Source organism: Mesocricetus auratus, unplaced genomic scaffold (assembly GCF_017639785.1).
Source record: "Mesocricetus auratus isolate SY011 unplaced genomic scaffold, BCM_Maur_2.0 Super-Scaffold_100013, whole genome shotgun sequence".
Classification (NCBI taxonomy): Eukaryota; Metazoa; Chordata; class Mammalia; order Rodentia; family Cricetidae; genus Mesocricetus; species Mesocricetus auratus.
In genome coordinates this window covers 82,478,172-82,486,198 of record NW_024429196.1, presented here as the reverse complement: position 1 = coordinate 82,486,198, position 8,027 = coordinate 82,478,172, and the positions used below count along the sequence as shown (strand labels likewise).

The window sequence follows — 8,027 nt, the reverse complement described above, 5'->3', positions numbered from 1 at the left end:
ATTTTCTTTCAGCCTTTCTCTCCCCAGCCTTTACTGGCTTCCATTCTCACGTTTACTTGGTGTCTCTCTTCGTCCCTTCTCTCGGCGTCAAGCCCATTTTTGCCCTTTTCTCTCTTGCACACATACACACACACACTCTGTCTCAACATGGCCTCCCAGGAGCTATTCTTGCTCCCCCTGGCCCGTTCTCATTTCTTTCTGGCAATTTCCTTCTCCTTCAAGAATTAGTCTAGCTTTGCACAAGGCAGCCCCCCTCCAGCTAGTGATTGACGCAAGATGCATTCCCTGGCAACAGAAGCTCTTTTTTTTTTTTTTTTTTGGTGACTCGCATCCATGGAGAAGAGCTTGGAGACGACCTTATTTCTGGTGTATGCGCGGGGAGGTGTTGCCCCCGCCACCCGGCTCTCCAGCAGTGTCACAGAAGGAGGCCAAAGGGACTTTTCCATGAGCCGGAGTCCCCAGTAGGGCAAAGTCAGTGTTAGTCATTCTCTTTCGCCCCCCGTAAGCCAAGGAGGGACACTGTTGAGAGAGAAACAGCAAAGTCACGGGAGTAAGGAGGAGGGATGGGAGACGCGAAGAGCACGGTGTGAACGCTGGGAGGAAGACTTTGAAGAAGGTCGAGTCACCAAAGGAAGTCACAGCTAATAAAAAGTGCTGGGGAGGCTTCAGGAAGAAGGGTGGATTCAGGCACCAGGCACAGGGGCTCTTGTGGACGGCTGAGGGCTTGGGAGCGGTGTGCACAAGAGGAGTGAGGTTGGCTATTGGAAAAGGGGACAGAAGCGGGGTCCCTGTACAGAGATGTGGAACCAGAGTGGTTACATTTGCTGTTCCAGCCAGGCCCTGTCTGGAAGGTGGGGAGTACCAGGGTACCTGGAAACTTCTCTCTCCCTTAGTATGCTGACTGGCTAGTTTTTTTTTTTTTTTCAACTTGACACAGGCACACTGAGGGAAGCCTGAGCAAAAGAGACCTCAAATCCCGCCCCCCCAGTGACACACTTCCTCCTGCATGGCCACGCCTCCTAATAGCGCCTCTCCCTTTGGGGGCCATTTTCTTTCAAACCACTACAGCAGCATTGGCCATGGAACCCAGAGCTTCATGCATCCTAGACAAGCTCTCCATCCAAGGCTTACTATTGCATTAACAATGTGGTCAGGGAGCTGGGCAGCGGTGGCCCAAGCCTTTTTAATCCCAGCACTTGGGAGGCAGAGGCAGGTGGATCTCTGAGTTCGAGGCCAGCCTGGTCTATAGAGTGAGTTCCAGGACAGCCAGAGCTACAGAGAAACCCTGTCTCAAAAACCAAAACCAAAACCAAAGCACAAACAAAAGAATGTATGTGGCCAAGGGCTGGGGAGACAGCTCATCCAGTAAGTCCGAGGCTCTGAGTTCAATTCCCAGGGCCCACATTGAAACAAAAAATGGGCTTTGTGGTCCTGTGATCCCAGCACTGAGAATGGGTCCTCAGTGACCTAAGGATCGCTCACTAGGCCCCATCTCAGCCCCAGCTCCCAGCCCATTCCTAACCCCAACTCTGCACCTGCCCCTAACTCCAGCAGCAATCCTTTTGTTAGTCACTGGCTAACACACAACCACAAACACAGCAGCTGCTGTACTTTCTGACTCTGGGTCTGGTGTGAGGGGCTCTAACATTCATTCCTTCCCTAGAGAGGAAACTGCTCAGGGAAAGGTTAAGAGCCTTGTGCAGATTTCCAGGGAGCCGTTGTCTCCTGAGCGCTGGCATGTGGTTCCGTTTATTATTTCTCTTTATAGCCCCAGGGTCATAAAATTAGAGAGTGGTGGCCCCGTGCAGTTTCCCAGATTTCCACGTCATGTTTGGACACTCTCGGAGCTCCTGATCAACGTTACTGTGTGACTGCAATGACTGTAGCTAAGGATTATGGGGGTTGATTTATTTATGGTTATTAAAGAGAGGGGTGAGGGGTAGGTAGTGAAGCAAAACAAAATTAGACGTTTTGGAGTAAACCTATGCTTTTGTGAAGAAAGGGCTAGTGATTTCAGGCAAATTTGTATCTTGAATGTGCTTTGTATGAGGAACGTGCATGCCAGGTCACCCCCCCCCCCCCCCCCGTGCTCACCCCCAAGCCAGGACCACCCAAGCAGAGTCTCAATGGGAGAAATGTTGGTCTCCAGGATCCTGGGAGCTGGGACCTGCTGAGGCATCTGCCTACCTGCCTGAGCCTGAGCTGGCCTGCAAGAGGCAGCCATCTCCTGCTCTGTCCCACACAGCCATCCCAGCCTTCAGCCAAGCAGCAGGTCATTTGCCTTCTATCCCAGTCTTGAATGACAGGGAATCATTCTCTTTGAAGTGGGCTAACCATGAAACAGTACCAAACGTTTCCTTTGTTGTCCTTCCAAACCAGGGCTCTGACAGTGAAAAAGAGAAAGAAAAACAAACAAATAAATACTCCCTTCCAGATGCCCATAGTGAGCATTCTTCCAAAATACACAATGTGTAGAGAAATACCTGTTTTCACTGCAGTGCCAACAAACAGATAACGCACGCCAAGCTACCTTTGTGTGATCACCAGGTATATGTAGTCTTGTGTAACATACACAAGAACCCGGGTGCAGGAGTTACTGAGGTCCCCTGACAGAGCTGAAGAGAGGAGGGTTCACCATTTCCAGTTTGTACTAATTCCCACTTGAGTATACGTGGACCTTTGAGCTCACACCCTTGACTTCAGATAGCATGTTCTCTCTGAAGTTAGGTGTCCTCACTTGAGACCAATGGCTTCCTCACCAACTGTGCCCTTGTTCCTAAATGGGAGTGACTTCTCCCTCAGGAGAAGTGTGTGTGTGTGTGTGTGTGTGTGTGTGTGTGTGTGTGTGTGGGTGTGTGTGTGTGTGTGGTGTGTTGGGGGGTGGCACACGTGTGTGCATTTGCACACATGCATTCATTTGGAGGCCAAAGGTCAATCTCACATCTCTTCCTCATCCCTCTCCATTTCGATTTTGGAAACAGGGTCTCTCACTTTTGTTTGCAATTCTTCAAGCTACTTGGCCACCAAGTCCCATGGATCTGTCTGTCTTTGCCTCTCTAGTGCTGGGATTGTAAATCTGCACCAATATCCTCTGCTTTTGAATGTGGATTCTGGGATCTAAGCTCGGGTGTGGAGCAAGCCCTTTACTGGCTGGATCTTTTTTCCAGCCAGCATGTTGGCTTATGAGGTTAAGAGATTTTCACGGCCAGCAGAATGGCAATGTACCCATTGTGCAAACCTGATGACCAGAATTCGATCCCTGGAACCCAAGGAAGGAGAGAATGAACTCCCGAAAGCTGTCCTCCGATCTACTTACCTACTGCGACACAGCACCCCTATATATCACACGCACCCCTACACGCAACTAACAGAGACACGCAGACAAATATATATGCAATAATAATAAATAAAAATTGAAAAGTAATTCGTGATTTAAAAAAGGAGAAACAACCTTGGGAGAATTTGCCCTTTTGAGGTCAGCTCAATGTTTTAAGAAGCATGTAGGGGGACTGTGTACATCTCTCCCCAGCTCCGGTTTGGTGACATCTGAGAGTATTTATACCATAGCAATTGGCAAATGCTACAAACATGTCATTTGTTTTAAGAATGTACCAAACGTTTTCCAGAACTCCTGGGTCTGAGCCATCCTAGTACTTACAGTCAGGAATCACAGTGCGGTGACCCACAGGCTGGAGATCACAGGACACACAGCAGTGAGGTGGACGGGGTTCATAATGTTCTGGTGGCCCACATGTCCTGTCTAAAGCAGACAATGGCCACAAGACCCAGCTGGCTCTTATTATGAGGGGACACAGACCCAGTGGTAACATCTTCTGATATTTTTCAGGAGAGGCTGAGACCCGGAGTTTCAGATGGAACCTCCATTTTAAAACACTGGCACCATGTTTTCTTTTTTTTGTTTTGTTTTTTTTAAACATCCAACTCATTATCAAGCCAAAAGAAATGCATCTCTCAGCAGAGTTAGCTCTGGGCTGCCAGTGTGTGATTCCTACTTAGGCTTGATGAGCTCATTGCTTTTCGTCACTGTTCTTTGTCCTAAGTGCCCTTGTACTTGAGAAGACATGGCATACGTGACAGTTCTCCACGCCCACCCTGAGCCTCCCACCCCTGAGCCTCTTCTACTCGTGATCTGTTCCTCTCTCTCTCTCTTTTTAACTTATTTTTAAATTTAAATTAGAAACAAGGTCGCTTCACATGTCAATCCCAAGTCCCTCTTCCTTTCCCTCCCCTCCTCCTGTGCCCTCCCACCAACCCCCCCAGTACTCCCTCATTTCCCTCCATGAGGGTGTCCATAGTCTGTCATTTCATCCAGGGCAGGGCCTAGACCCTCCCCCAAGAGTCCGATCTGTTCCTCCCTTAAAGAGCTTGTTTATGGGTTTGTATAATTCCTGCATAAGTTTTTCCTCCTGGTAGCCTGAAAGTTCCCTAGAGATAAAAATCTGTGTCTTGGACAATAGATATTCAGTAAATACTAGTAAACTTAAAAGACTATCCAGCCAGAAAGACAAGCTTAGATGAGACACTTCAGAGGCATGATGACAGCCTTGGACGGACTTCACATCATGGCAACATTCATGAGACACACTCAAGGGAGGGTTTCTTTGTCCTGAACATGTTGATGTATGTAAATGGGGTTTTCTGAGTCAGCTTCGTGGTCCAAAGAGGGAACTTCCCCATAGCCTTGTGGTTGACCACATTCTGAATGAATAGAACATGAACATGTTCCTATTCACTTAAAATTTCCACCTGATCAAAACAAAAGTCCTTGTGAGTACTGGTGTATGTACAAGTGTGTATGAGTGCAGGTATGTGTATACACACGTACAAATATGCATTCATGATCACGGGCATGTAGAGGCCAGGGGCCCACATTGGGTATCTTCCTCAATCTCTTTCTTTTTAAAAACATATTTCATTTATTAATTTTTTTATGTGTGCGGGGTATTTGTGCACAAGGGTAGAGATCAAAGGATAACTTTCAGGAGTTAATTCTCTTCTTCAACCACTCGGATCAAACTCAGGTTTTCAGACTTGGGGCAGTAACCGTTAGCTGCCGAACCATCTTGCTGGCCCCTCCATCATACCTTTTAAGACAAGGTCTCTCACTGAACCTGGAGTGAGCTCCAGGAACTTCTCTGCCTGCCTCCACATACCAGGATTAGAAATACAAGCCATCACACCCTTTAATTGCTTCATTCGATTGTTTTTTAAACAACCTATGCTAAATCGTGAATTTGTGTGATCATTGAGAGACTGTATCATTCTGTGGGGCAGTCAGAGTCTACCTGTAATATTATGTAAGTAGTATACCTCATAAGACAGTCAATAAGGTGCCTGTGTAGTGGGAAGGGACAGGTTTTCATGATCTTTGACTGAGCAGGGACCTGAGGTCCAGAGAGGTATAACGGATCCCTAGAGATCCCCAGGCCATCACAGATCACTTCCTAGGTGCCCTAGGAAGAAGAAGCCGCAAGTACTACAACCCCATCCTTGGCTATCGATTTCACTGCAGCACTGGTTTCAGAATGTTAGTCACTGGATCTTTGTATTTAGGTACCACAAAGGTGTTTCACATTTGTTTGTTTTTGTTTCATGAAGGTGTAGGGAGCTGGCCTGTCTCATAGAATCCTAGCTGTTGATTGTCCAGGAAAGGGAAACCAGAAGGAGGTTGGAGGTAGCCCATGTTGCCTCCTGCTTATGCTCAGGCTTGATCTGAGACCTCAGAACTCCCTGATTTTATTCCACTGAGAAGGGAGCCTGGCTCCAAGGAAGTGGTTTGAAGTAAGGAGACCCAAACCCCTGGTGGAGGTGGATTGTCTATGTGATGATAATAACGATGCCTCCTTACTTATATTAGCTTGAGCTGCTTTTGCCTGGCAGATCAACAGATATGACTCAGTCTATGCTTTCCTTCTCCTTTGTTCCTCTCATCCTCCTGGGTGCTGGCAAATGTGTTTCCCTGGCCTGGTGGCGCAATCACTTCTTCAGTTTGCTAGTGCTAAACCACCACGTTCTTGTATTTCCTTAACGTGAAGCGCTTTTCAAAATCTCAGACTTGCTGTTTAAAAAGTACCATTTGATTCAGCTAAAGTTCCAAGGAGACACTCACACATAGCTGTCAACCAAGAAGACTGCTGGCCTGTGCCTGGTGGTGCCCTTACTGTTCACAAAGGCTCAGGGCTGCTATTACCTTGCTGGGTGGATCTGGCCTTGATGGCATCAGAGATACAACTCTGCTCTTGCCTGGATCAGTGGAGATACAGCACTCTTTAAGTATACACTTGATTTATTTTAATGTATTTATATTATATTATATACCATTATAAATAGTACATAAAATAGTATGTTTAGAATAAGTATTTCCCATTTACATTTTCATTTGCGTGGTGTGTGTGTGTATACACGTGTGTATGCACACAGTAGGTGAACGTTCATATAGAAATGTCAGGAATGTTCTCAATTGCTTCACCTTATGCACTGTGGGAGTCTGTCAATCAAACCCATAGCTCACTGATATGGCTAGTCTTGCTAACTAGTTTGCTTTGAATTTGAGGCAAAAAGTACAGGTGGGCCATCATGCTCACCTGGCATTTATGTGGGTTCTGGGAATCTGAACTCTGGTCTTCATGCTTGTATGGCAAGTACAATAACCACTGAGCAGTCAACCACACCAAGATATATTTTTATGTATACGTGTTTTTGTGTGTACATCTCTATGTATAAGATCCCGTTACAAAATTCATTGGTTTTTCTTGTTCTTGAGATGGTCAAGAGTTTGGACTGGTGAGGAGAGCCACATATGGACATGAATATGTTTCTATACATTATATATAATAATCTATATGTATGAACATGAATAAATACCCTCTGCTGTTGTTATCTTTTGCTGGGCCTGTTTTTTTTTTTTTTTTTTTTTTTTTGGTGCCTGGGGACACCAGGTCTGGAGCACAGGGCCAGCTGGCACGGGGGAGGAAGTCAGGATGAGCTGAAATGCTTTTTGCATGTCGAGTAGACATGATTAACAAAACCAGACCTTATGGGGATCTCGACCTTTGGTTGTGCTTGGACCACTGACTGTTAATGTTCTTCTGAGTTTTAAACCACAGTGCACAGCCTCCTCTGCTGGTCACTGGCAGGAACATGACCAACCCTGACTTTTCATTTAGTCAGCCTGCATTTACCATGCAGGCACCAGCTTTCATCTGTGCTAACAGATTTCACATGTGGTCTCCACAGCAGTGACATTGCTTTCACACAAAGACTTCAAGACATGCTGGCCCGCAGACCTACCTGAACCTGTCCAACCAGAAGCCAGGGCTGGGCCCCAGGATCTGTGTCCAACAAATCCTCCAAGAGACTCTGACACGACCTAAATATGGAGAACAACTGTTTCAAGTATGAGAAATGAACGCATGGAAAAAAAAACTTCTGGGTATAGCTTTCAGGGCCATGATGCATGGTAAAATCATAAAACAAGGTGACACTCCACTGCTTAAATATGCACATATATGTACACACTTTTCCAGTCAGAGAATATGAGGCCACACTAGAGAAATGATGAATTTATGTTTTGGTGAAATACCACTATGTCCTTTGAAGCTAGGCCACATTTTAGTAAATTCTGAAATTGTTCGGCTATGATGTAATGTTATAATTTTACCGTGATCAAGTCTAACAGCCTTGGAGACTTTGCTTACCGATGGTGCATAACTTGATTCAGTTTCCTTTCTGGTTGCCGTGATAAAATACTCTGAAAAAAGTCCATTCCTGAGGGGAAGTCAAGGCAGTGGGAATTTCATATCACTTCCACAGTCAAGAGCAGAGCGCAATACACTAATGTATTCAGCTCACTTTCCACACTCTTGTATAATCCAGGATACTATACCTAGGGAATGGTGCCACCCACAGTGGGCAGATTTTTTTTTCACTGATCAAGATTATCCCCCACAGGTCAACATAATTTAAGCAATCCCTCATTGAGACCTCCTTCCCAGGTGAGATTACAG

The 8,027-nt window shown here is 46.1% G+C and overlaps 1 long non-coding RNA gene across 1 annotated transcript; it reads right to left on the bottom strand.

The window, feature by feature from the left end:
• Positions 1–272: 272 nt before the first annotated feature.
• Positions 273–7,390, bottom strand: LOC121143501. The gene is made up of 3 exons (XR_005880713.1): positions 7,312–7,390; positions 2,188–2,383; positions 273–519 (listed from the first exon to the last, which is right to left on the bottom strand). It is a non-coding gene; the product is annotated as an uncharacterized LOC121143501 (long non-coding RNA).
• Between the last annotated feature and the right edge of the window lie 637 nt (positions 7,391–8,027).